This window comes from Pteropus alecto, unplaced genomic scaffold (assembly GCF_000325575.1).
Source record: "Pteropus alecto unplaced genomic scaffold, ASM32557v1 scaffold66, whole genome shotgun sequence".
Classification (NCBI taxonomy): Eukaryota; Metazoa; Chordata; class Mammalia; order Chiroptera; family Pteropodidae; genus Pteropus; species Pteropus alecto.
Genome location: NW_006438869.1, coordinates 1972882 through 2000877, shown reverse-complemented (window position 1 = coordinate 2000877; position 27996 = coordinate 1972882). Strand labels below are relative to the sequence as shown.

General features: G+C 38.2%; 1 protein-coding gene across 2 annotated transcripts in view; it reads left to right on the top strand.

Annotated features, from left to right (window-relative positions):
* CTNND2 (catenin delta 2) overlaps positions 1-27996 on the top strand; it is a 651480-nt gene that overhangs the window by 101420 nt on the left and 522064 nt on the right. Inside the window, exon 1 of one of the 2 annotated variants that reach the window (XM_006915864.1) lies at positions 21311-21467. The exons of the other annotated variant lie outside the window; for it this stretch is intronic. The gene's annotated coding sequence lies outside the window, so the exon portion shown is untranslated. Of the gene's footprint in view, positions 1-21310; positions 21468-27996 lie in introns of those variants that run through there. 2 annotated transcript variants of the gene reach the window in all.

The following is a 27996-nucleotide window of genomic DNA, read 5'->3' as shown; positions in this document are numbered from 1 at the left end:
GATCAGGCCCAACCTTGCTTAGCTTTGAGATCAGACAGGATCAGGCTTGTTCACAGTGGCATGGTCGTAGACCAATCCTTAATTTCATTACTTATACAAGCTACTCTAAACAGGATAATTGCTCTGTGAATGCCATCTTGACATTAAGATAAAAACAACTCCAAAGCAAAATGAATCATGATTATGAAATCTTGACATTGGCAAAAATTTATTAGAAAATGTCACGAAGAAGCAGATGGTAGCATGCTCCACCTACATCTGATTGACAGCATTATTCAATTCAAAGGAGAATAGGGTGTATGTTCAAGAAACTGATGCCATACCCAGGACAGAAATTTTGTGACCCTATTAAATATTAGAATTAATGTAAGCTATTGTTAACTGACACTTAGAGAATGCTGAATGTTTTGTATATTTGTTTTTATTTTTAGAAAAGCACCTTAGTCTTACTTAGCAGTATACCCTTTTTAAAGTCATGCTTTCTGTGAATCATTTTCCTTTACATTTAAATTTACTGTATAAAATATGGCTTAAAATATAGGAAGGTACATAGCTGGAATTTAGTATCTTGGCATAAATTGGCTTATTTAGGTCATTAGTCATTTAAATGTATTTCAGGGATATGGAATTATTTAATAATATTTTTAAAAAATGATTAACTGTCTCTTCTGACATGTTTTGGTTTTCGTAGACATAACTTCCAACTCAGAGACATGAGTAATAATATACTGAAAGATAGAGATTATAATCAAACAAAAATTTTTACTTTCAAATTTTTTTTTTTTTTAAAACTATGTCACTTAACACCCGAAGTCACCACCACCGAAGTGACAGAATGGAGTGTCCACTGTCTTGTCTTTGGGATTTCCTGTCAGACAGATTCTACTGATAGGGAGAATTTTTCTACCGACTTAGACCCTAGATTTGTATTCCTAACTTTTGGTTCCAAATTATACTCTATCTCTAATCTATTTGCCTAAGGTCAAGTGTCCTCTTGTTTCAACAGATAGAAACTTCCTTTGATAGTTTACAGTAGTGTTTTTTCTCTAAACAGATATGCAGCTAAATTTCAACAAGGAGGTACTGTAGCCATATTGTAATATGTCATTATATTAGAAATATGAATGTATCACACTTCTTTGAGATAAATAGAACTCTGGATGATGGTTTTGGATCAACATAGTTTTTCTATGATTGATTTGGGCAACATCCATGATAATATTTTATTACTTACAAGTTACAGACCATCGTTGAGAACCCAAAGGGTTTGCTTTCATAAGCAATGGGAGAAAAGTGACCGATTGGAAGGTGGGTGCCCTGGGCTGAGAATATAATTCAAGACAGCCCTGTGGCATTAAAATTTAGTGGGTAATAAACCTGAGAAACTCAGATCACTTCTCTAGGTCTCAGTTTGTCACCTCTGAAATGGGAATACTATTGCTCTGGCACCTGCTTTAAGGGTTGTGGTGACTATAACATCGGATTATCATAGGCTGACCTTTTCGAGTATTTTGGAGTGTTCTGCTATGCTTATCAATAAATTCTTCAGTTAAACAGGTTGACATCTTTAGTATTTTAAAATACAGCACACAAAACAAGATAAAGCTTGTGAATGCTGTTTCCTTGATGCTACAAACCAAACGTTTGTCCTTCCCAACCTAACAAGGCATTGGGTTTTTGCTTGGGATCCTTTGATGAGGGTCATTACTTCTTGTGGCCAGCTGGGCATTACTCAGCTTCATTCCAGTGTAATGGCACTGTGACTTTTGTCTGTGCATTTAGAGGGAACTCAGCGTGTGGGGAACCAAAGTCAAACTTTGTGTCTGGAACTAGTCATAAAACTGTTTGTCATGGGCACTTATATTGTTATCATAAATCAACATAACAAATACTAGGACTCAGACCAAATTGCTGTCAAATAAATCAGTTCTAAATTTCTCCTCATGTTTAAAGGAGGTCATTGTGTAGGTTAAAAGACTCGCCATGCGATTTTGTTAGGAAGAAACTGTAATGATAGGAAGGTTAATAGAGTCAGGCCGAGTGGAAGACCTTTATTATCGCTGAACTGTGAGGTTAAGATCCCAGCCCGTGGGGTACAAGAGGGAGTCCCCCAGGTTCGAGCCTCCCCTTGGCCGTTGGCTTCAAACCTAAGGACACCTGTGTCCAGGACATATCTGGATCTAGACATCGTCCCAGGACATGCACACAGCCAGACTGATAGACAGAGCATTTCTTTCTTGAATGTCACTGGTCAGCTTTGCACATTTCAGTCTCTATTAGACCAATATGTGAGTTTTGAAATTTTGTTCAGTTTTGGTGTAAAATAGACTACTTTTGTCCCAAAAGTTCAACACATGTCATTCTTCCATTAGGGTATCTGTGAGTGATTAGTAATTCTCCCTCATTGAAGACCGACTGCCATAGTGACAGAGGGTCAAGCAAGATCTACTGATTTGGAAAGAAATCACACTCTTAATAAAGAAATAGTTGTAATGTTGGGTCAGCTATTCATAATTTATCAAAAAGAAGAAACCTTCATGTTACATGAAAAGTAAAAAGAAACTAAACCATATTGACTTACTAGGGAAGATAAACAAATCTATAAGCAAATACAACAAGCGAAAACAGAAAACAAATAAACAATACATACAGTTTTAGGTAGTTCAGTGGTATGAAGAAAATAAAATGCATGGGGCAATGAAATGATAAGAGTCGGGGAGAGTTGGGTAAGGTTAGCTGAGGGAAGGCCTCTCTGGATAAGCAAAGTCTATGCTAAGGAGGAAGAGCAGGATGCCTCCAGGTAAGGGTAAAAAATGGTCCAGGCTAAAGGAATTGCTTTGGGGGAAGAAAAATGTCATAGTGCTGGAGCTTAGTGAAAAGGGAGAGGAGTGGAAGTGGAGAAGTAGGCAAGTCTTAAATCTAGATATTCTCTAGGTAAGATGATGATGATGATGATCATGATGGTGGTGATGATGGTGATGATGAGGATGATGATGATGATGATGATGAGGATGATGATGATAGTGACGATTATGATGGTGATGGTGATGATGATGATGATGATGATTTCGTGGGAAATCATGTGAATATTTTCAGCAAAGGAGTGAAACGATGTAATTAAAAATTGGGAAAGCTCTCTGGCTGCTCTGTGGAAAATAAAGACTCCGGAGGCAGTGGGGGTGGATAAGAAGGGAAATTGGAAACCACGTAAGATGCTGTTACAGAGATTCAGAGTGGAAATGATGGACTAGTTGGCATCAGTAAGGATGATGTGAAGGGGACAAGTTCAGGATGTAGTTTGCAGGAGAGCAGAGCCAACAGAAATCATCTCTGATGGCTTTTTGTGTATGTGTTGGATATAAGGGAAAGACTGGTCCAGAATCTCTCCTATGTTTTTGTCCCAGAGATGAGGAAAGGTTGGGAGTGATTGGATGGGGGATAATGGGAGAAATGACAAATTCTGTTCTAGGTATATGAACTTAGAGAAGTCTCGTAAATAAATACCCAGTGGAAATGGGAAGTAGGTAGTTGACTAGATGTGTCTCTAGGTCAGTGGGGAGGGCCGAGCTGGGATGAAAGCATTGGGAATCATCAGCATATAGATGATGTTTAATGCCTTGGGCATGGACCAGATAGCACTATATTAATTTTCTCCTTTTAGTTGTGAGTTTTTTGAGTTTCTGTGAATCATCGTTTTTTCAGAAATCATAGCTCCCATTGCTCTGGGTGGGTTCACATTACATTAACAAAATACATTAAGTTGGCAGCTTCTATTTCTAGGTTTGTTGCAAATTGTTGATAGAAACTCACAAGTGCTATATTTTATGAGTTTTTTTTTCCTCTGGATCCTTTTTTCTGTGGTTGTTAATGAACTTGAGAATCTCTTATGATGAATAGCGTCAACCTTAAGCACATTCCTTGCATGAGACCTAATTGTGTACAATAGTACCCCCTTATCTAAGGGGGATATGTTCCAAGACCTCCAGTGGGTACCGGAAACCATGGTGTGTGTAGGGGGGGTTACTGACTCCATATATACTATGTTTTTCCTATGCATACATACTTCTAACAAAGTTTAATTTGTAAATTAAGCACAGTAAGAGATTAGCAACAGTAACTAATAATAGAAAAATTATAACAATATACTGTGATAAAAGTTATGTGACTCTGGTCTCTGTCTCTCTTTCTCTCAAAATATCTTATTGTACTCTATGTATAGCCTGAATACCCTGGACAAAGGAATGATTTACATCCCAGATAGGGTAGAGGGGATGGCATGAAATTTCATCACACTACTCAGAATGGCGTGCAATTTAAAACTCCTAAGGTGTTTATTTCTGGAATTTTCCATTTAATATTTTTGGATTGCAGTTGACCACAGGTCACTGAAACCACAGAAAGTGAACCTGTGGATAAGAGGAACTACTGTATAAATTGTTGCTTGCAGCAGAAGGAACGCTCCTTTTAAAGTCTGACGCTTTTGATACCCGCCGTGTTTATAGATATTCTGCTCAAGATTTAAGTTTCTTCCTCTTGGGATGTTGACGGTTTGATGTTTTCAGCAGGTCTTAGTTAAATATGAAACAGTATTTGAATAAACACAAGGAATATCATGGAGAGGTAGATTCAAAACTAAGACTGTTGAGCAAGTTTCCATAATTTTTATGAAGAATTAATATTCGAGTAATAGTAATTCATGTCAATCAAATTGCAGTAGATTTCAATATCATCTGATAAAAGAAACTTTAAGTTCTAAGTGAATTTACGCTTGATAACGTGTGTGTTGTTTCTTAAAATAGAAACTAAATAATTAAAATTGTATGATTACTGTTGCAATGATTTTTCCTTGCCATAATTTCATCTATTTTATGTATTGTTAACATGGCCGATAACATATATGTCGGATATGGAGACTGTATTGCTCAAAATATTTCTGTGCAGCTGGCTCGGGGGTCAATGGCAGAGGATTACGTGTGCGAATTAGTTGAGGCCACTGTAACAAAGGACCGCAAACTGAGTGGCTTAACAGGACTTTATTGTGTCTCATTTCTGGAGGCTGTAAGTCAGAGACCCAGGTGTGGTTCTTTTTGAGGGCTGTGACAGAGAATCTGTCCCAAGCACCCCTCCAGCCCCCGCTGGTTTGCTGGCAATCTCAGGTGTTTCTTTTGTCTTGTAAACAGATCACCTTGATTTCCGTGTTTATCCTCACAGACATTTTTTCCCTCCATGCATATCTCGGTCCAAATTTCCCTTTTTTTGGTAAAGACGTGTCATTTTGGATTAGGGACCACCCTAATGACTGCATTTTAAATCGACTACAAGACTCTCTCTCCAATTAGAGTCAGGTTCCCAAGATCTGGATATCGGATGCCAGTATATCTTTTCAAAGGAATACAGTTCAACCCTCCAAAAGTGTGTGATGCCCTTTTCTCCCTAACATTCCTGTTTTTCTTTAGACATGATTAATGAACAAATCCTGAAGATGTTCTTTCTTTATCTATGTCTATTCCTAGACACACATATATGGCCTGCTTTCTATGTTTATGGCCTATTCACGAAGCCAGTTTACACCTCCAGCCCTGACCACTCCTCTCTGCTTCAAATTTATATTTCCGCCTGTCCTCTTGTCACTTCCGTTTGGAGGAACGCTGGACATCTCAAGCTTAACATGTGCAAATTAGTTTTTTTGTTTCCTATTCCCTTCCTCAAATGTTCTTCCATAATTCTTTTCCATCTCAGTAAATATTCCTTTTATTCCCCAAAATCATATCCGAAGAGCTGAGTCATCACCTGACATGTCTCCTTCCTGTTCCCTTCTAATATCTAGTCCATTGCTGTATTAGTTTTGTATTGCTGCTGCAACAAATACCACAGGTTAGTGGCTTAAACCAACACAACTTTATTTATCTCACTGCTTCAGAAGTCCAGCATGGATTGCACTGGGCTAAACTCAAGGCGTCAGCAGGGCTTATTTCTTTTTGGAGCTCTGGGGAAGAATTTGCTTCCAAGTTCATTCAAGTCCTTGGCCAAATTCAGTTTCACGCAGCCCTGGGGTGGAAGTTAGCATTTCTTTGCTGGCTGGTGGCTGTGAGTCATTCTCAGCTTCCCTAGAATCTACCTGTATCACTTGCCTCATGGATCTCTTTCTCCATCCTTAAAGCTGGCAATGATGGCTTCGAATCTCTCTGACCTCCCCATCTGCATCACCTCTGGCTAGAGCCAGAGAAAATTCTGGACATTTAAGGGCGCACATTACCAAACTGGGCCAACATGGATAGTCCAGGATAGCCTCCATATTTTTAGGTCGACTTATGCGTAACCTTAAGTCCATCTTCAAAGTCTCTTCATGGTAAAGTGTAGATGAATGTTTGATTGAATAACCAGAGCACAGGAATCTCGGGGGAATGGAGACATCGTTAGAATTCTTTCTGTCATGACTGTCATGTCCTATTAGCTCCATTTCAGGACACTTGTGTTTTCTTCCTACACAACTTCTTCCTAGTACCATATTCTCAGACACCATCACCGTTTCTGGATTATTCCTGTATCTTCCTCACCAATCACCTTCCATGATTTCTAGGAATCATGGTTTTCAGACCCAAACAGGGCTATTTCTTAATAGTTTGTATTATTCCAGGTAGTTTCACATTAAATTTTGCATAAGATATTAAGTTGATCTTTCTAAAAGCAGTTTTTTTTTGGATCATGTCACTTAGATCCCTCCAATGGCTTCCTTTAAAATAAAAACTAAACCTTAAGATGATGGACAGAGCTCTCTGCCTGCTGACTCGTCACCGTGAAAGTTGGATCACTTCACCAGATTGTTCTGTTTTCTTCACAGCATCTTTCACCGTGAGAAATGGTCTTTTCATTTAGTGTGGATGTTGATTGTCTGTGACTCTCCAATAGAATGTAAGACGCTGTCTGTTTTCTTTACCATCAAGTCTTCGGCTCCGACAACACACTGACATTGTCATCATTTTACCTGTTTATATCCCTGGAGAATTTCAAGTGCTTTCTTACACATACATTCCTTTCATAGCAGGTGCCTGTCTGGTGTGAGGGTGTCACTGAGCTGGGGACCATCTTTTCAGAATGGTAAAAGGAACTCTTCCTGACAATTGGACCCCCCTAGGCACCGTGAGGAGTATAAAGATGTATTAGGCAAGCCCTCGACCCCACAGAACTTGTAGCTTTAATTCCCATTGTACTTTTATCGCCTTGTGTTGAATTAGGCTGTATAAATGCTATTCTAATTTTATAAATAAAGGAATTTTATTTAAGTCGAGTTACTTCCCCAAGGAAACTTGGTGCTGTAACTAGGACTCAGAGCACTTGCTCCTGATCCAGGTTCCTGTCTGAATCTCACCAGCACCGTAATGTAACCCAACTTCCTTGAAGAACAGGTAACTAAATTAATTAGTAATTTTTTCCAAAAGCGAATATATATCATCTTCATGCTATTGTTTAACGTCTTCTCTTTGGCATGTTTCCTACTACTGAACATTAATTTATATGGAAGATGCCTGAAAACGGTGACAACATAAGGGCGCGCCAAGGGAGACTTTTTCAGAGCAAGAAACAATAAATGTTAGAAAAGGGAGATGACTTGCCAAGGGGTTTGGGGTCGCACCAAAGGCCAGTCATTCCTTTCTCTGTTCCACCTGGGAATCCAAGAGGAAGCAGGTGTTCATTCCTTTACTACTGGGACCCAAGGCTGACCATGCCTCCTAGTTTCCCATTACACATCGCCTAGTCCCTGGAGGAACAAAGGTAAAAGTAGGTCTCCAAACTCTAAAACGAAAACTGCCAAAAATGCTCATGAAAGTCTTTCTCGAAAGCCATCCCTCCACTGATGGACCTGGAACTATAGATGTTTCATTTAATTTCCCACTCAATATGATCATATCGAAAGCAACCTTTCTAACTTAAAACTTTAAAAGTTTAACTTTTAAACTTTCTGAGATCGTGGGACATGACCGTTTAATTGGGGTCCAGGTAATATGAAAGCATCGGACATATCTGGGGGAGGTGAGCCCCAGGCTTTCTAGGGGGGAAAGGAAGAACTAAGATTTGGAAAGCTAGAGAACATCAAAGCAGAGGATGTAGAATAAAGACCGCATGCAGAAGATGAGGGACACTCGAAAAATCTGGAGTTAAAGAAGACTCAGGAGTCGAGGACAGACTTGTGGGGCCTAACACGGGCCACTCCCGTTCTTGAATCTCTCTCATCTTTAACAAAGGTGAAAATCACTTTATTTGCTGTGGTGAAAGTTGTCGATATAGAGAACTTAGCTCGATTTCTAGGTCATGGTTACCGTCCAATTCAAGGTAACAAGTAGAGTGTTTGTAAATTTTCTGAGCCAATTGGATGACTGTGAAGACATGGGGACACAAGTTGCCTCAGCCAAATGTTGCATACGTGAAATACTGCCTTTATTCCAAAATCTGAGCACCCCCGCTGCCCATGTTCCAGCAACTGAGACTTCAACAGAGAAAGAACCAGCATATGAACATACGTGCTTGTCAGACATGCTAAATAGTAAACTTCTCTGTTCTTATTTCCACCCCTATGTGTGATGGAAAGTAACAAGCAACTTTGAAGTTTCAGAATATACCCTAATACTATATAGTGATCAGTTACAAAGGAAAATACTAATTCAGATTGTAAAACAGACTTCAGATAGTGAATGTATCCAAAATAAAGGTGGACTGTAAGCTGTGTGAGGATGGTGCCATATCTGTTTTTTTACTGCCCTTCAGAATAGTGTCCAGAGAAAAATTTAATAACTATTTGTTGAATGAATGAGTGAATGAATGAGTGAATGAATGCAAGTCAAAACAAGAGACTTCTCAAATTAATAATTTGTTGTGCTGGGTAATAAACTTCTCTGTAATATTATCATCTGTCATAAACTCAACTTCTATCTGTCTACTTTGGCTTTTGTTTTTAGGGAAAATAATCTTCCTGGGTTTTCCATTTTCCATTAAAATAACATGATTATAAAGCTGAATGTAGCACCTCTGTAATTAGCCATTTTCTCTGGATTCATTCAGGGCCTCCAGTCTATTTTACTTTCAAAGCGTGTATTGGCAGAGGAATCCTGGTTCCCTAAGAACACGCAGGGTTTTTCCAAAGTCCTAACACAGCCCGTGACATCCTGACAATCCACCGACAAAGGATCATAAAGTTGAAAATCATCAGCTTGCTGTAACTCTGACATTTAAAATTATAACGTGCACAAAAACTAATTGTTTGTTTCATGATAAATGCATGCACTTAGAATCTTCTTTTGGAAACTAGAATCGACAACTTTCACATTGTAAAAATAGATGGCCATCTTTTAATGTACTAAATGCAGATGAAAGTTTGTTCTGTAGATTCATGAAGCTATGACATTTATATTTACATGCTGATCGTGAGTACATGTTGTGTTTTGGAGGTAAAGGCATAAAGGATCGATAGTTCGTTCAGTTGTTAAGATACATGTTGTGAAGTTCTCTCTTTACTCTGTAATAGGGTAGAGAAAAGCTCGAGAGGGGTGCTGTTACTTTTAATTACCAAATGATTGATATATTTTGTATTTATCAAGATAGTTTAATAAGTCCTCTCACAGGGTTTATTCCTCACTGATTTTAGGCTACTGCCACCACACGAGAATTCTAGAACAAGGATTGCTTCAATCTACCATTATTAGCTTGAAAAATGAAAAGCAGTATTCTAGATTGTTGGTGATTTTTGGTTAATGTTTCAAGAGAGAGTGAAACTGTCTCTGGCTTTCTGTCTTTTTTGAACCTGAATGTTGTAAAGTTGTTCCCTGAGTGCCCCCACCGGCTCAGTGTGTCACTCTTCCATCTGGACAGACACTGGATGAGACACTTTGGTCTCCATGGCCAAAAAGCGACGCCCTTGTTTCTTGCCGTGACTGCCAAGAAAGTGTTTGAATAGTGCCACCTAATGTCATCATGTTTATTATGGACACTAACACATGTCCATGGAGAACTTACCCAGAGAGTGATATTCATTTGTGTTGCTTTGGATTCTCGAATCTTCTCAGATGACAAAAACCATGTACCGACAATGAAAAAAAAAAAAGTAGTTCTAATTTCTCTCTACCTAGAATTTTCTAATTATGGTAATACGAATATGGAAGTGATGATACTAATGTATTATGAACCGTTTGCAATGTGAAACATTAAATTATTATGACGGCATAATTTATAATAATAAAATAAAAAAGAAACTCTATCATTAATTTCCATAATAAGAGAAACTGAATCCCTTAGTGCTTCACATCCCTTTTTATTAAAGAGATTTGATTGTCACACCGTTGGAGGCGTGTCCCTGTCTGAGCCTTGAGAACAAAGGTTAGCAGGAAGGGGTCACCTTTTCCCACTTGGCAAAACCTCTTAGAGAGTTAGGTGGAGAGGGAGGTGGTTGAAGGGGGTTGGGAGAATGTTTTAGAACCTAGCACTAAGTGCTTGCTTTAACGAGCATTGCCTCAGTGTATTTTAATATGTGGCTTAGTGTTTTTGTAATTAGCTTGGTAATTTAACTTCCCGAATAAGAATTTTGATATAAATTAGTTTTTTGTTATTAAATTCATAACATCTTTCTGGCTTTAGATATTAATGTCTAACTGAATGATTATTAAGAAGATCAAAAGTGATAATTTATGTAAAACCATTTTGTAAACTATAAGTCGATAGATATATTTATGTGATTATTATTATGATATATTTTCTCATTTAGAAAAGTATGAGTTATTAAAATCTTAATGAGTTGTGAGAAGTGAACAATTAAATATTAACAATTAAACCTAATGAAATAATTTCAATAAACTCACAATGACCAAGGATTTTCAAACAGGCCACATTAGAATTTAGAGATCTAAGTTTTATTTTTAATGACCTGAATTAAATCTGTTCCAATTATTTATGGCCTATTATGATGCCGCTTCCGTTAGGAGAAATTTTCTGCACAAGAGAATAAAATTCGTGTATGGAAATATACCATTTTCTATAGCATTTTAAGGAGGAGTCTGAAAAATGGTGAGAAGCGGAATATGACCATTTCGACTAGGTCACAAACAGAAAAGTGGTAAACATATACCATGGAAAAAGAAACAAAATACATGTGAAACTAGCTTTCTTTGAGTTCTCATATAATGTGTTGGTCAACATTATATACATGCGAAATGTGTATATGTGTGTGTTTTGTACATATTTCAATGCAAATGCATTTCTCTTATTCCTCATTCATTTATTTCGGAGTTGAGTTATTCAAAAATATTTCTACCTCCATTTGTAGTAGTATTAAAATAGTGCATCGCTCATAAAGAAATGTCCTTCTTGCTTTAGACATAAGTCGTATTACAGTATTTGTTAGATTTAGAATTCTCCACGTTCTTTCCATGTAATTCGGTGATTTGTGAGTTGTCCGTCTCCCCCGCAGACAGGCGCTCATGGATGCCTTCACAATATTGTTCCTACTGCATTGTTATCACCGCTGTTCTCGTTGCCTTTGACTTCTGTGCTCTTACTGCTGAGCTAATTGCTGACATTTCTTTCCAGATCAAACCTTTCAATACCAACATCATTGTCTGAAAATGTTCTGCCCAATAATTTTGAAATACAATTGCCTGCGCTAGTCTTCATTTTAAAAGATATGCACATATATTTGCTTGATTGCTGACATTTTTTCAACTTAGAGAAACAGAATGCACACTGTACTTAATATATTTGTAGAAAATATCTGGTACGTGTTATACATAAATAGATATTTGTATGGCTTTCGGAGGCCCCAAGTATTGCTTAGAGTTTAAATATCTGCAAATGCCTTTCATATGCTCATACAAAAAAAAACAGTGTGTTAATGTGGATCTGTGATCCTCTTAGTAGATAAATGCCTCAGTGATTGGCTTGGACAGCTACCAATATCAGACGAGGGAAACTTTAATGATTGATGGAGAAGTGAAAGCTTGAATCACGTGTTTGAATTGTGGATCGTTTATGCTAAGATTTATATTAGTGTCTGTGCTTCAGAATTGGATAGAAACATTTATGGTCCCAATATTTGGGAGGTTTCCTAAAAGTAGGTACGTAGATGCATTTTTGAGCCACTTCTTCACGTTGAAATTCCTCAGCATGTGACTCAAGTATCAATTTGATGGCTGTAGAATATCATCAGACTATCAGAGGGAACTCGTATCTTTGAGGTTCCCAGGTATACAGTAAGACCCTCAAGAAAACCGATTGCCATTTCCTTGTGCCATTTCTCATCAAAATAATAAATTTTGTGACTTACGAACCCCAGTGGAAAGTCTAAACTATGTTTCATTACTCCCTTTTCTATTACCTCGATTTATCACTGGATTGCACTCCCAGGCATAAATCAGACCTTTGACTCACACTGACCTCATAGATTAGCCGAATTTCCAAAATGTTTGTATTTTAGGAACTAGCAAAAATAAAACAAAAAGCAAAAACGAACAACAACAACAAAAAAGACTAAACTCTTTTGCTGGCCAGGGATATCCTGTCGTGGGGAAATACCATATTTGGTGAAAACAGCTGCTGGCAAGTTCAGGATTTCATTCACAAATGGGATTAATGAAAAAAAAATGCTATTAAATAATTATGACTAAATATGTTGTTGAACTTGTACAAAAAAGTTCTGGAAGATAAAAGGTACCAAAAGATATATTAGAAATAAAATGCCTATCTGAGATAAAACTTGCCGTGATAGCTAACTTGTCTCCTTTAGCATCTTTCATTTCTTTCAGTGTTCTGTTGGGGCATCATGACCTACTAACACAGATATCCCCAAACACTTTTGTTGTCATTATAGACACTGTACTTTTGATGTTTAGGAGCCGGGTGTTAATGGATATTCACTTTAATGAATATTAAAGTTTTATACTTGCACTTAATTGGTGAAGTGTTTTGGTTAAGTCCTGTACTTTTCACAAGTCATCATGGTGACTGAAAGTAGATTTTTTCAGCTCTTAGTCCTCAATCTATATATTAAAAGACTGTAAAAGTAATAGCGACTTCCTTTCTCCCCTCTACCTAGAAACCTTCCCATAGGAGGCTTAGTGAAATATAAAGTGATTTAAAGCAGTGCAACCAAATTACCCAAATATAAGCAGGTCAACGATTTAAAAATTTTTGTATACAATGTCAATCTTGAAAGCCCTTTAAAATGGTATACAAAACCACGACTGGTGAAGGATTACTTAGTAGGTAGATTGGATGGGGGCAGCTTTGGGGTGCTGTCTTCCATAGGAACCTTAGAACTGGAATTTCTTCTCATCAGAGCTTTATTCCTTGGTTGGTGGCAGGAAAGTTAGGTCATCTGATTCTTCTGTTGCTGTGCAAACCCCGTAAGACCATGATGTTGGTGTGGTTCTTAGGCATGAGTCCTGGAAGACAAACTTAAGACCTTGTAAGTGTTATAGGTGTCACCACTGGTTCAGAACCTCAGTTCTGGAGTCAGACTGCGTAAGTTCAGATAACAGGTTTCGCCACTTAAAAGCTATGCGACTTGGGGCGCGTTTTTAAATCTCTCTGAATCTTTTTACTCATGTATAAATAAGATAGGGACTTGCTCCATTTGGACATGTGCAAAAAACAGTAGTAGAAATTCCTTCCACTCCATGCTTCAACTTTTTTAGTGCAACAGAAAAGAGAGTGATTCTTCATCACGTGAGGATGCGGACAAGGGCAGTTTCAGGGTTGTGGCAAGTGAGTTCGTGTCATCCGGTGGTGAGTCACCTACTCAATATCATGCCAGCTTATCTTCATTATTTTTTTCATGTCCCTCAGTCCAGGGTGCTTGGTTGCGAATTAAGGAAATGATGACATTATTGGCAGAGGCCAAATTGTGACCTTAGAACAAGAAATAAGGAATGTAGCATAAATCTACAGAGCTAAGCGAGCCTGAAATTTTTCATCCAGTCCCTCGGGTGACGTGAGAAATTGTGAAGATGCCAAGGAAACATTTCATTCCAGATGGACTGCAGTTATGAAGACAGCAACTTCCGTATCTAGGAGATTTAAAGATCTGTAAGCACAGCCTGTAGGTACCTAAGCAAACACTCGTTTCAATTGTGTGACACCAATTCTAACACCAACTTAAATCATATCATAGAGACAAGACCTCCATCTTCTAGAGACCAGATTTGGGAAATAGTCAGAAATAGAGAGGGGTGTATTCCAAACGCCTTCTAGAAAAGTCTTCAAAATTCTCAAGAAACTGTAATATTTTGACAAAGGATAAGCTGAGCCTGTTGTGATTCACATTTGTTTAATAGACAATGTTACAGTGTCTGCAAGCAAAGTCTTTTTCTTAAAGATCAGTTTGGACTTGTGTAGCCCAGCTCCGTACCCTGCTCCACACACAGCCCACCTGAGCACAGGACAAAGAACAAACTTAGAGATTGTCCTAAGGCATTCAAGAAGATATGGAACAAATATACTATGTTCCATGAAAGATGCTGACCAAATATTTAAATGCTGCTATCAGCTTTTAAAATTGCTCACAGCAAACAACAAGAACAAAGGGAACACTAGCACCATCGAGTTATAGGAATGTCAGCCGTATTGAGCCTGTTGGTCAGTCTGTAATCACCATCTCCAGTGACAGAGCCCCAGGAGCCACTGCCCTCTGTCACTTCTCAAGACACAACTACAAGTTAAATCTTAAAACTTAGAGGACAAAATGTTCCAGGTTAACTGGAAGAAATTGTGATACTTACTACCCAAGGAGTACGTATCCGATAGGAAATGATTATACCAAAATATTGACGTAGTTAAGATGGATGCGTTGAAACGTATCGTGTTTTCAAGAATTTACTTATATTTGTTTTAAATATATCCCTGAGAGTTCTTTGAACCTTGTTATTACTTTATTATTATTTTTTTTTTGCAAAGAATTATTTTTAAGGTATTCTCTGTGGCTAGTGGTTTAGCCGAACACTTGTGGGAAGAACTTAAAATGCTTAGTCATGTACGTTTTCTTATTGGTATTCCTTAGGTGTCTCAGTCTGGGACGATGACATAATATCTAGGTCCGGCCAAAGAAACAGGGCCACTCTGTTTTGACAGTGTTATTCATGGCCTCCACATCACATAAATGGTAAAGAATATCAGAGAAAGACCCGAGCTAATTATGCAAAACATTGAGACAAATGTTACTCTTAATACTGGGAGATTAAGATGCAGTATTCTTAGTAGACAAATAAAATGACTTATTTCTTAGAAGATAGTGCCTTCAGCATGGGCTTGAAATATGAAAAAGGATAAAATATGATAGACACCTTCCTTCTGAGTTCTGCCATAAGGAAACTCCTTTGTAATTTAAAATTTTGCATTCTACCAGGGCCTGGGGGGAGAGGGGGATACAGCTTTTAAAATAAGAATTTAGTGTTTGTTATGATTGATGTTATTTGGAAAGTGCGTATATTCACAGTAAACTGGCACACTGTGGTATTTTAGGAGTATTCCATAGAGCAGACGTGTTTCAATCTTTGATTAACTAATGCATTTTGTGAATCGTGTCCTAGGCTCATTGTCTTGCACTCATGGCAATCACATATTCGGTAGCTGGGGATTCCTGCCTTCAGGCAGGAATACAAACTCATATGAATTTCACGGATCGATAATTCACGACATCAGGAAAGCCAGGGGGGGTTGCTGATGTGTTACCAGATAGTCAGCCGCACACCCAGTCCGGAAAACCGAGGATATTTCTGAATTTAGTTTCCTGCTGGGGTAGATCATGACCCCTAAATCTTTCAGTCTTTTTAATCTGCCATTGCCTGAGCTTTACTTTTAAAGCATAGAGTGAAAGAAAGATGTGACTCGCTCAGTGTAAAAGTCCCAAATAAGTTTATACCCTGATAGGGCAAATGATGAGGAAAATATATTTTATTTTATTAACGAGGTTTAGTATAACCTACACTCCTATAATGGGGTTCAGATTTACACTGATTCATGAATACGTGCTAGTGTGTGAGGTCATGTACATCCAGCCTCTAAGTACCAAGTGTCCTATTTCAATGCATCCGACACTAGGTCCTGTTCAGCAGCAGCCGGCAGCACAGGGGTTTCGGTTTTCCCCGAGTGGCTGTCACTACCAGGACACTCGGCAAAAGTCCAGCACTGTTTGCTTGACTTCCTTCCTGTTCCTTTTCTTCTTTTCTTTCCTCTCCCATGTCCTACAATCCATCCTGGCCGTGGACAGCAGAGATAACTGCGGACTACAAATGAAAAGCTGAGCTGGCCCTAAAAATATTACTCCGGGAAGCTATTTAATTGCAAAAGAATATTTGTGCTGGAGCTTCACCGTGCCCTTTGGAAAGCAGACTCAGTAATTTGGCTGTCAATCACTGGTAATTTTATACCTTAGAGTCTGGAGGGATAATAAATAGAATTAACAGAGTTTGACACGGGATTGCTGATTCTTAGAAAATGAAAAACCGAAATTGCGGGAGAGTCAAGTCTTTTAGAAAGTAGCTTCTGAAGATCAAGTTTTATTAAAATAAAACAGATAAACTTTCCACATTAAACTTATTTGGAAATTATTCCGAAGTTGCTCACTTATTTATAACGTTGAAACTTGTCTGCATTAATGCTACTTAGTCTTTGACCTTGCTGTCACTGTTAGTAGATTAAGGTGGCCAGTACATTAAAATGCAGTTTCTTTCTTCTTCTTCTTCTTTTTTTTTGTCCAAGAAGTTAGATTTTTTTTGTCCAAAAGGATCACAGTGTAGTGAATTATTTTAGAATTGGTAATGCCGCTCACATAGTGATTTCTTCATCCTTCTACTTTTATTTTTGTTAAGACTTAAGAATTCTTTATTTTCTTTTCAAACAAAATTGGTAAAAATGTTGCTGGGAACCTCTGAAGTTAAAAGGTATATATATATTTTTTTAAAAATCAAGAACATTAGTTGGTAAATGATGTTTCTTTTCATGCATGTCTGTTACAACTTCTAGCAATCTAGGATTGCAAGTATTTTAGGACTGAAATTTTTAAGTATAACATACCTACAGAGAAGTGCATGTCATCAAGTGTAGCTTGCTCAAGATTATGTGTGAAAGACTCAGATGTGATACTGCATTTGGCTATTGGTTTATTTTCTGTGCCGAAGAGTATTTCATTGCGCACATGTACTGTACTGTCTCCATTCTCACTGGGCATCTCCGCAGCGTCCAGTTGGAGCTGATAGGAGTATTGCTAGTACGAGCATCATAGATGACTATGTCTGGTGTACTAATATGCACATTTCTGTGGAGTATGTGTCTAGGAGCTGAATGGCTGAGATATAGAGTATGCATATAATGAGCTTTAAAAAAGATTGACAAACATCAAATTTCTTTTACCATTGCACATTCCCACTCACGGTTTAGGAAAGTTCTGATTATACCCAATGCTGGCATTTTCTCTTCTATCTTTTTTATTATTTAACCATTCTGATGAGTATCTGTCGACATCCCATAAATGTTTAAATTTGTATATTTCCTTATGAGTAATGAACCTGATCATCTTTGCATTTGTTTGTTGACTATGTGGATATCCTCTTTTATGAAGTGCTTGTTCAAGTATTTTGACCTTTTTTTTTTAATTGGGTTGCCTATCATTTTTATATACATTGCATCCGGACTATTGATATATAGATATAGACACACACACGCACGCATGCACACACACAGAATGAGAATTTCTTCTACCAGCATCTTCACTTTCTCAATTGTGTCGTGATAAACAGAAGTCCCCAATTTAACATGACTCGATTTATACTTTTTAAATTCCTCTTATGGTTAGCATACTTTGCGTCTTGCTTAAGAAAGCCTTGGCTATTCCAAGGTCATGCATTGTGTTCTATATTTTAATTTCAGAGCTTGACTGTTTAATCTTTCACAGTTAGACTGGCACTCCATATGATTTTTGTGTATTTTTTGAGATGGGAATCAAGGTACATTATTTTCACCTTATGGATACCCAGGTGAAAGCATCATCTTTCCCATCATGAGTCCGTGTCATGATTCTCATAACTTAGGTGTACGTATGGCTTAGTGTCTGGATTCTCTCCCGTTCAGTGTTCTGTTGATTTCTGCTTATACGGACACCACAGCTTTGTGCTATGCCTTCTAACTCGGCAAATTCAGCCTTCCAGATTTGTTTCTTTCCTTCAAGACCACTTTCTCTTCTTGGTCCTTCATGTTTTTGTGTAAATTTATTTACTTGAAATTGTGTTAAGTCTATTCATTAATCCCAGGTGATTGAAATCTTCACAACATCTGTCAGTTCATAAGCCAGGGATTTCCTTCCAATAATTTAGGTTTGCCTGATTTTCAGTAGTGTTGTGTAGTGTTTGGCGAGGAGGTCTTCCAGCACCTTCACGGGTGTATTCCTAGGTTTTGGTTCTTTTTCTCTGATAGTTATAAACAGTATTAGTGTTTTATTTTTGCTGATAAACAAAAAGAAAATTGATTTTCGTACATTGACATTTTGTTTTTACTTTATCAGTACACGTTAATAGAAGTGACGATAGCAGTGAATGACATCTCATTCATATGTAAGGAGACATTTTCAATATTTAACTCTGATAGTAACTTTTAGGTTAGTTTTTTTCATTCTGAAATTGAAGGGATTTCTCTCTACAGCTTGTTTGGAAAGGTTTTTTTTTTATGACTAATGGCTGTTGAATTTTGCAAAAAACAAGTATTTATGCCTCTTTCAAAATTAATGTAAACTACTACAATGGATATTACACAATGTTCAGTTCATTCTTCTTTGCTAGAAACACTAAAATGAACCAAGAATACAATAAATTAGAAACACAATTTTATTTACAATAATACTAGGAACAGAATTAGCCACAAACTCCTAGAAAGGAGGCACACAGAATTTAGACATCACTTTATAGGTATCACACAATGTGCAAATTTCATTTTGAAAAAGAAGATGGACAGACAGAAAAAGGGAGAGAGGAAGAAAAAGCATCAACTCCCAGTCCTTCACTGGAACACTGAGCTCTGAAGATGGGAGGGGGCACGGGAGACGGGATGCCCTGTGGAGACAAGCTCCAAAAAGAGAGAATCATTTTGAGGGGGATGTCACAAGCAGCTCTCTCCTCCTCAATTTGTTATTAAATAAAAGTCAGGCCGAGATAAAGTTGTCATGGTTCGAAAATAAGTAATCGACTGAAAAGTTTAAATGTAAGACAGTGGCTTGACATTGCTTTAAAAAAAAGTAAAAGACGAAGAAATCAGAAAAGGGAGATAGTAACACAACAATATGCAAAAGGCAAAGAAGTATAATTTTAGAAAAATAAAATTACTCCCAAGTAACAGAACAGGAAGTTAGCTATATTCTTTTTTTTTATATAGCCTGAAGACATTTAAAATAATAGAAAAAAAATGGAATCAAAGAGATGATGGTAAGACAAAGAAGGCATAAAAGGAATAACAATGAGCTTGGCGATGCTCATGGGAAACTAGGAACTGATAAAGCCATTGCTGAAATAAGATCATATTAGAAGCATCGAGAAGAATAGATAATGAAGAAATAAAGAGGACTGGTATGAGGAAATAAAACAGAAGAGAAGAAAATAAGACATACAAGCAACTGAGAAGAAGGCAGTAGATTTGGAAGAGAGCGAGCTGGGATCTAAGGTATGGGTGGGTGAGTCTCACCTGGGAAAGTGATTTCCTAAAAGAGACTGATGCCGGCCTGGCTTTGAGATTCTTTTCTTCGATTTTCAGTGTCAGAAGGTATCAGAATGATTTAGTCACAATATTATACAAATGTCTGAGTAGGGCCATGAGTTGGCCAACCCTGGGGGTGTCCTCACAGAAAATGAAGGTGAGCTGTGCTTCCGGAGGCACCACGATCACCCAGAGGAACACGTGTCCTGGGGTTACAGAACCCCAGATATGGGTATCTGCCTATTCTGCAGGCAACGGAAAGTCTTACTAAGGATGCAGTGGTAGGAAATACAGGCACCCACGAGCCTTTCTTGCAAAATTGTCTTAAAGACAACATAGGGTCAATCAGGACCTAGATCAAGCTGTGTGATTTAAATCTACACATATAACTGCTGTATCGAATGAGAGTAGGATTGGTGTTGGGAGTGCATGGAAGATTTTTAAACATATGTCCTGTTTGAACTTTTTAACTAAAGCTTGTGTTATTTTAAAAATAATCAAAACTTAATTTTTTAGAAGCCAACTTGCTTAATTCTTATTTGAGCTAATAGTAAATCGTCTTTTTCAAATGAGGACTAATGGTTTTCTTTCTACATCATCAAATATTATCTGAACAAGTACAGTTGTATATTGTTTTAGAACTGAAGAAAATATTTCTTCAATAAGATATCATCTTATTCATACTCACAATTACCTAATTATTTTGGGTTATAGACTTGCTTTTGTTTTATAGTCTTGCCTCAAGTCATCTAATTACATAATGTAGACTTGGGGTCCATTTAATAAACAGTGCACTGAAAAGCGTGTAAAGTTCATCATTGCTAAATTTATGTTTTTAGAAGTCATGACTAAAAGAGAATCAGGTAAAAGGCTATTTTTTTTTGAGATGCCGTTTTAGCTGGGAGTGAGGGGTGGATATCAGTATGTAAAATTTAGCTTCAGACTCAACATCTAAATGAGTTCTTTCTGTGAGCCTTTTAGGTTGATTAAATTTCACCACATTTTATACTTCTTTTGAATTATAATCTCATTTTAAAAAATGAAATAACTTGAATACACTAGTGTTGGTCACACAAAAACTAGGCTGGCTTTGAATATGAACTCTACACAATCTTAAATCTATCTTTTGCTTTTGAATTCACCAAGGAAACAAAGTCTAGATTCAGTTTGAAAACAATTTTAGGATTCTGTGGAATTTTTCTTTTTTTTTTCTTTTGCAATGTTGAGATACAGAGAGCTAAGGATCCACATACAAATTCAGGGCAAAGGAATGGAAGATTAGAAAACTAGAATTTGCTTGGCAGGCTAGTGGGAGGGTCCTTTTGTGATGAAATGTTGCATAAATAATGCCGATGGGGGTCTAAATTCACTGTTGCCATGGAGACCTTTGTGCCTGGCTGAACTCAATTCTTTTCTCTTTTAAGAAGGCAACCACTGGGCTTGTGGTATCTCTGATGCGTCTTGCTTTGCTTTCTCTTAAAGTGTTTGCGAGTGAAAGCAGAAATTAAACTATGATAATTTGGCGTCCTGACTTTTTCAAGGCTCTTCTTCCAGTCCATTCGTGATTTTTCCAGCTCCTCTGGGGTCCTCGGAGGCCTTGGTGTGGGGAGGGAGGAGCAGGCGAGAGAAGCCTGGACCGGCCACACCGCTGCCTGGGCAGGAGGGCACACTGACCCCTCATCTTTGAGACTAGTCGACTTGTTTGCCTAGACTACAGTTTTCAAGTATTTAAGGAGCGTTTGTTTCCAAAGGTAAAAGAGAAAAAGTGAAAACCGAACGTATCTGTTTTTTTTTTTTTTTTTACAATGCTTTCATTATTAATGTTGTTTTTGTGATGATTTCAATTAAAGTTTTAAAACTGCCGTTGGGAGTTATGTGTAGAAAACATGGGTAGGATTTATATCTGGCCTCACGGTTGTCAGTTTATTCAGTGTATTAGTTTTGAATTCGTAAATGTCAAATAACCGAATTAAACAGAAAGCAGTTGGAAGGGTCCGTGTGCCATTTCCGAATCAACTAACCATTATAACTGCTTAATAATCGTTTTTAGTAAAACTTGGTGTGTCGTAGCTATATCCTTTAGATTTTATGAAAGTTATGATTATCCATGTAAATAGCCATTTATAATTAAGTGATAATTAAGTAATTCAAAGTTGACTTGGAAATTGTGGGCCTCTTTTTCTCCTTCAGTACACAATTAAATGAATAACCTCACCAAGAAAGAAATTATGCATTGAGAGTAAAGGCATGAAAATCACCCAACCAGTGTCATGATGTAAAGTAACTAAAAATTCAATGTTGGACAAGCTAACTTGTTGCATTGCCTTCCCTTATGTACAGAGATTATTTTTTTCTCAGTCATGAGCTTTGTATTAGAAATAGAATATAATAATTATGTGTTTTGATCATTCTAATTGATGCAGGTGTAAATGGGATGCACATATCCCGTAATTATAGAAAACCTTTACAAGTGCTTCCAGGTTGCTTTTATTTAGGTAACTTACTGAGAGAATCATTGACCAAAATTTATCATGACTTCATAGATATCACCTGTGTCGCCAATAAAGTTAAAAAAGTTTGTGATGCTCAACAGATTAAAGAAACAAATTGATTTCAGAAAGTCTGTGATTTAAAGATGACCGTCTATGGGGACCGTAAATTCGATGGCTATATATTTGGAAGATAATTGCACGTTGTAGAATTGTAATTAAAATAGAATGCCTCCGAAGGGCTTTAGGTTATTTTAGAGTGCTTTTCTAAAGCACGTTGAGTGACAGAGAACAATTTTCAGCTGAATTATGACAATCACAAGATAAGATTTCTACTTGATTGATATTATTTGAAGTTTGAATCACTTTGTAGCTTAGATACTAAGTGCACATAATGACCATGTGGACATAAAGTTTTATCAGAAACATATTGTCACGTGTGTTAGTATTTTAACCGCCTAGCGTGGATGTGTTTTATTTTAAAGATGCTAACAGAGGAAGGCTCACTTATACTCCTAGGTTACTCCTTAGTAAATATTGCATTTTAATTAATTAGAAGTTACAGTTTATGTTAATCATATTAAGACTTAGAAATCTTTTCATTTTTAAGGAATGAAAGTAAACCTCCATGGACGATGGTATAGATTGAAAAGAGTGATTTAAGAAGACTTTGACCTTTGATAGTGTTTTCCATACATTGACCATTAATAACAGTGCCTAAAGGTAAATGACTGTGAAGCTTCACTTTAGGAGTAGTGTCTGGGCACACTCACTTTGTGTACCATCAGTGTAATGGGGTCAAGTGACATTAAATCTTCAAACTATAGGGCACATTATAATGCATGTAATTTAAGCAAAGGGCTACTAAAAAAATAAAAGGTTAACTAGATGGTGTGATTTCCTATTATTACCCACCATTGTCAGATATAAACGTTTTATATGGAAATTAAAAGTATTTTTTAAGTATTTTTGCTTTTTTTAAATCCAGGTATTTATGTCATGTAGATATGTGCATAGACATTAAATTGGTCCTTCATGTGGCATTCTAAAACATACACAGGGTCAAACAAATAGTGACCAAAGAAATATACATTCTCAGGATTTCCAAATCCCTAGTTGCAAAATCATAATATCTGGGCTATTTTGCTCTTAAGTTTATGAACACAATTAAGAAAAATAGTTTCGGTTGTTTAAAAAAAATATATTTGCCCAGGCAATCCCAGATTTGGTTCAACTCAGCTGATTATATTGTCAAGTTGCAGAATTATAGCTAAGAAGTTTGACCGAAAGTTCTTGTTGGAATGGTTGAGTAACAAAGATTTGTGTTTGCGCGTCTACAAGTAGCTTACTAACTTGTGACTTCTGATTTAGAGTCCTGTTTTATAGTTTGATAATTCTTGTATTTTGCAATTTGTTATATTCAGCCAATCTTTGTTGAGTTTCTCCTAGATGATAAGCATTGTATGAGGTGCTATGTACAAAAATGGAAAGAGGTTTTTCCCTAGGGTTCTAGAACTGAAAAATCTGACGAGGATGCAGATGTGAGAACCAGCTACTGTGACACCGTTAAATCATTGCTCTGATGGAGGCATGGCCATGGAGAGCTTGAGACAACACTATCGTTTATACAGTGCATTAAAATACATTTGTATGATGCTCCCAACCTGAGATGCAGAAAGGTTAAGTGACTTACACAAAGTAACTGTTAATGAATGACTGTCAAGATGATGTCCAGGTAGTAGCCAGAGAAATCCTGTGAAAATGTGAATCAATGACGGTACTACTACATGCAGCGTAAATGTTCAAAGACATAGAGGGGCTGACATGTGACCTGCTGCCCATCACCCCGTCCGTCCCACATCTAAGTCTTCCTTCCCTCTTAATAACTTTGCTCCAGCTTACGGAACTCCTTGCTTCTAGAACACACTATGAACACACGGCCTTCGTGTTTGCCGTTTGCCTCTCCTTAAGACCCCACCTCAGCTTCTTCCATTTCAGCCCAGACGTACACATGCTCACTCCTTCATCTCTTCCTCACCTTTGCTTAGATGTCACCTTGTCAGTGAGTCCATTCTTGGTAACCCCACTGAACTCGCCTCCCCCATCTTCTCCCACATTATTTTCTTCTGTTGCCTTTACCACAGATGATGCTCTGTGTAATCCATTGGTCCGTTTTGTTTAACATCCATTTTCTCCACTAGAGTAAACTCCACGAGGCAGAGACTCTTATGTGATTTTTTTCATTGATGCATTCCCAGGACCTAGACTCATGCCTGCTTTATTTATTGAATGAACAAATGAATATCTCACACCAAATACTATACACTCTTTTACTTCATAGGTTTTTTTCCCCTGATTTTAAGAAATAAGTAGTGAATATTCAAATATTGCAAAGTTACCACTTGCGATCCATAATTCTAGCTTAAGTATGAGAGAAAGTGGTCAGATATAGGCATCGGATGCATAATTGTTTATGCACCAACACTCTTACTAAGCTGCCTGTATCATCGCTGAAGGGGAGCTGAGAATGTTCCTTCTATGGTGCGGTCTGAAGCGTCAGGTGGACTTGTAGGGAGAAGACCCAGCGTCTTCTCTCCTCTTACCACTCTCTAGTGCCCTTAGCTTCTGCAGCTGTCCCTTGCCTCCACCATAAAAGGTGTGATTTTACTGTAATGTTCCAGCACTCCCTAAGTTTCCGTGATTTATCCACATATTCTCCAAAGTATTTTTATGAAGAACACACAACAAGGTATATACAATCTCTAAAATATTAAATCATGTGTTTCTACATATTCCCAATGTCCATTAACATGAGAAAAATTATTTAATGGCCTGGGTTATTTAAGTGATCATGTTTAGTAAGCTGTTCTGTTAAATTTCTACCGGAAAACAAACAAACAAAAAAACAAAACAAAACAAAACAAAACTGCATTCTAAACAAACAAACAAAAAAACAAAACAAAACAAAACTGCATTCTTTAGGATCCTAAGAATTACCAGTAAATATGAATACTATCCATAGTGGTCTGTCGTGTACTTTGGCCATATTTAGTGCTAACCAAAAGCATAACAGTATATTTTCCTCTTTGGGGATCCAATCACTGGCCTCTATCCCATCAAGTTCATGCTACATTTGACAAGTTTAATTAAACTCAGCACATCTAGTTTTAAAAATAAACTCTGCCAGCTCTAGGAATGTAATAAATACTACAATGTAGCTAATTATGTAGTGACCTTCTTCAGGGCACCAGTATTTTTCAAAGATATGAAGGTCGCTTCCTCTGGGAATAAAAGCATGGAGTTAGTCGCTGGCTTCCAATGGGACTAGCTTGTATTTAAAGACTCAGATCTAATTTTAAGTGTCGGTGAACTGTCTGGTTGTTTCATTATGAGGCAAAGAGATCATTAGAGCTTTTCTGCATCCCATAAACCTCAATTGCCATTTCAGGTATAGCGTAACATGTGAATACATGTGCCTCGTACAAGAGAAACTAAATGTGATCATTTATTGCGGGGCCTCCGCATTGTTCACGCATCCCTTCTTCGTGAATTTCATCTGCTTCGTTCATTTCTAGCCCTCCTGCTCTTCTGAACCAACTTCTGGTAATTTGCGAGAGATACTATATTCAGCGTTGAAATGTTAAAGGTAATTAAATTTGGGTGCTGAGGTTGGGGATTAACTGTACTCACATTATCATGGAGTACTTCTGCCTGAAATTAGAAACCATAAATACAGAGGTGAAGAGGAGGATGCCTTACAGAAGGAGATGGATGCAGCCGTGGGGCTGTGTCTGCAAACTCACAGCCCAGTGGGCCATTGTGCCATGTGGGGCTGCTGCCCCCCAGAGAGCACAGGGAGCCGCCGCTGTGGACTTGACCTTAGTTTGCAGACCCTGGCATAATCCAGCATGTATTCGGCAAATGCAGTGCACACATAATGGCTGGATGTCACATATAGGGGCTTATTTAATCTCTGGATGTATGGAATTAAATAGGAACTTTGCACTTTTTCATTTAAAGAATTATAAACCGGACCTGTGTTATCTCTCTGAAATAATAATCCATGCACTTACTGAGCATGTCCACTGTGCTCTTGATTATTCACTTACAGCATCTCACTGGCTCCTCCCACAGGTGCCGTATGTTAGAGAATATCTCTGTACGGTAGATGAGAAACATCGAGCTGAGTAATACTTTCATTAGGTGCTATGTCTAAGGTCACAGAAGGAAACTCATGCAAGATTTTGAACCCGCGTCTGCTTAACTCTGCAGCTCACTCGCCTTCAACCTTCTATCCCCTAGCACTGTCCAATTTAACCATCTCACTTAGATTATGCAGATTTTTGCCTGTTCGTGGACATCGCCCTCCCCCCACTGTGTCCCTTTCCCTGTTTTTCTTTGCTCTTCACCTGCAGCCAGGTGCGCCAGGCTGTGCTCCCTTTTACTGTGAACTGTTCGACCCACGCATCCGTGTGTTACTGTTTGGGGTCCCGCGGGGCCGGAGCTCAGGGATTGGTCATGGAGTGCTACGGGGTACCCATATCAGACTCGGCCTGAACAACTGTTATCGGTGCAGCTTCCTTCTCAGTGTCTCAAAGTGGAGCGTTGGACATCTGCGTTATTAATGGGCTCCCTAGAGGATCGCCAGAGCCATGAGCATTTGAAAATCAGCTCTGATTTTACAGATGCAGAAACTGGCTGTGAGGGGGATGGAGGGACACGTTCGAGGGTGACCGTGGAGAATTGGGGTCAGAATAGAGATTGGAGCAGTTCTGTCGGCCACACTGTAGACTCATGCAGGTGTCAGGTTCAAGGCGATAAGGGTTCGAGGGGGTCAGTGCACGTGATTCGTCTGAATCTTGTATGTTTCCAGGCCTGCTGTCCGTCATGCTGTATTTGTGCGTGTACACATGTGATAGGGAGGGAGATAGGCAGACTGAGGAGAAGTACTGTTAGCCCGGATGCAGGATGGGCCGGTCAGTGAGCAGAGAATGAAGGCTGGACGTGCGGGTCAAGGCCTGATCTTACGATGTCCTTTCCCTTCATTCTGTCCTTACTGCTTTCATTTGCGGCCATCGGGTTGCTTGTTTTGTTATACAGCCTTGTGGCTCATTTCACTCTATTCGGTAAGTCTGTGGATGGATGCTTTTCCACAGCATCTCATGAGGATGTTTTAAGTTCAATGGCATAGCATAGTCATTATCACAACACTACTTACTGAGCTTCTACCCAGGCCTTGTTCTAAAAGCCGGGAACGAAGAGATGCAAAGCCACTGCCTTCACAGAGCTGTTATTCTAGTAAGAACGAGAAGACAAATCAAGGACTATTATAACTGTCACTACTGTTCCTTTCCAAAGACCAGCGGTCTTGGGGTAGAGGACCTTATGGTGACATAGGTGCCACATCCGTCTTAACGAGACCTGACAAGTTCCCTTCCGTTTTGTAAAGGAAGCCAGGCAACTCTCTTACCATCCTTGTTTGTAAGTAATGTCGATGTTTTAGGGAAACTTTGAGAATATGTGAGTTTTTATTGGAGACAAAATTCTTAGTGTATTTAACCAGGTATGAAATAAGCCCCTGAGCTGTGGTATAGTGGGGAAAAAATAGGAGCCTGGGAGTCAGAGGCTGCATTTTCTGTTGGACCCAGTACACTCCTGTTGTAGGATTTTGAGAAAATGTGGGCGTGCTTTGTGCGTAACTTTTTCTCCGTAAGAACAGTGTGGCATCACATCGTGGCACAGGTGCAGTGTGAGGTCACTTTTAAAGTACGTGGTAACCTACTCTTTCATA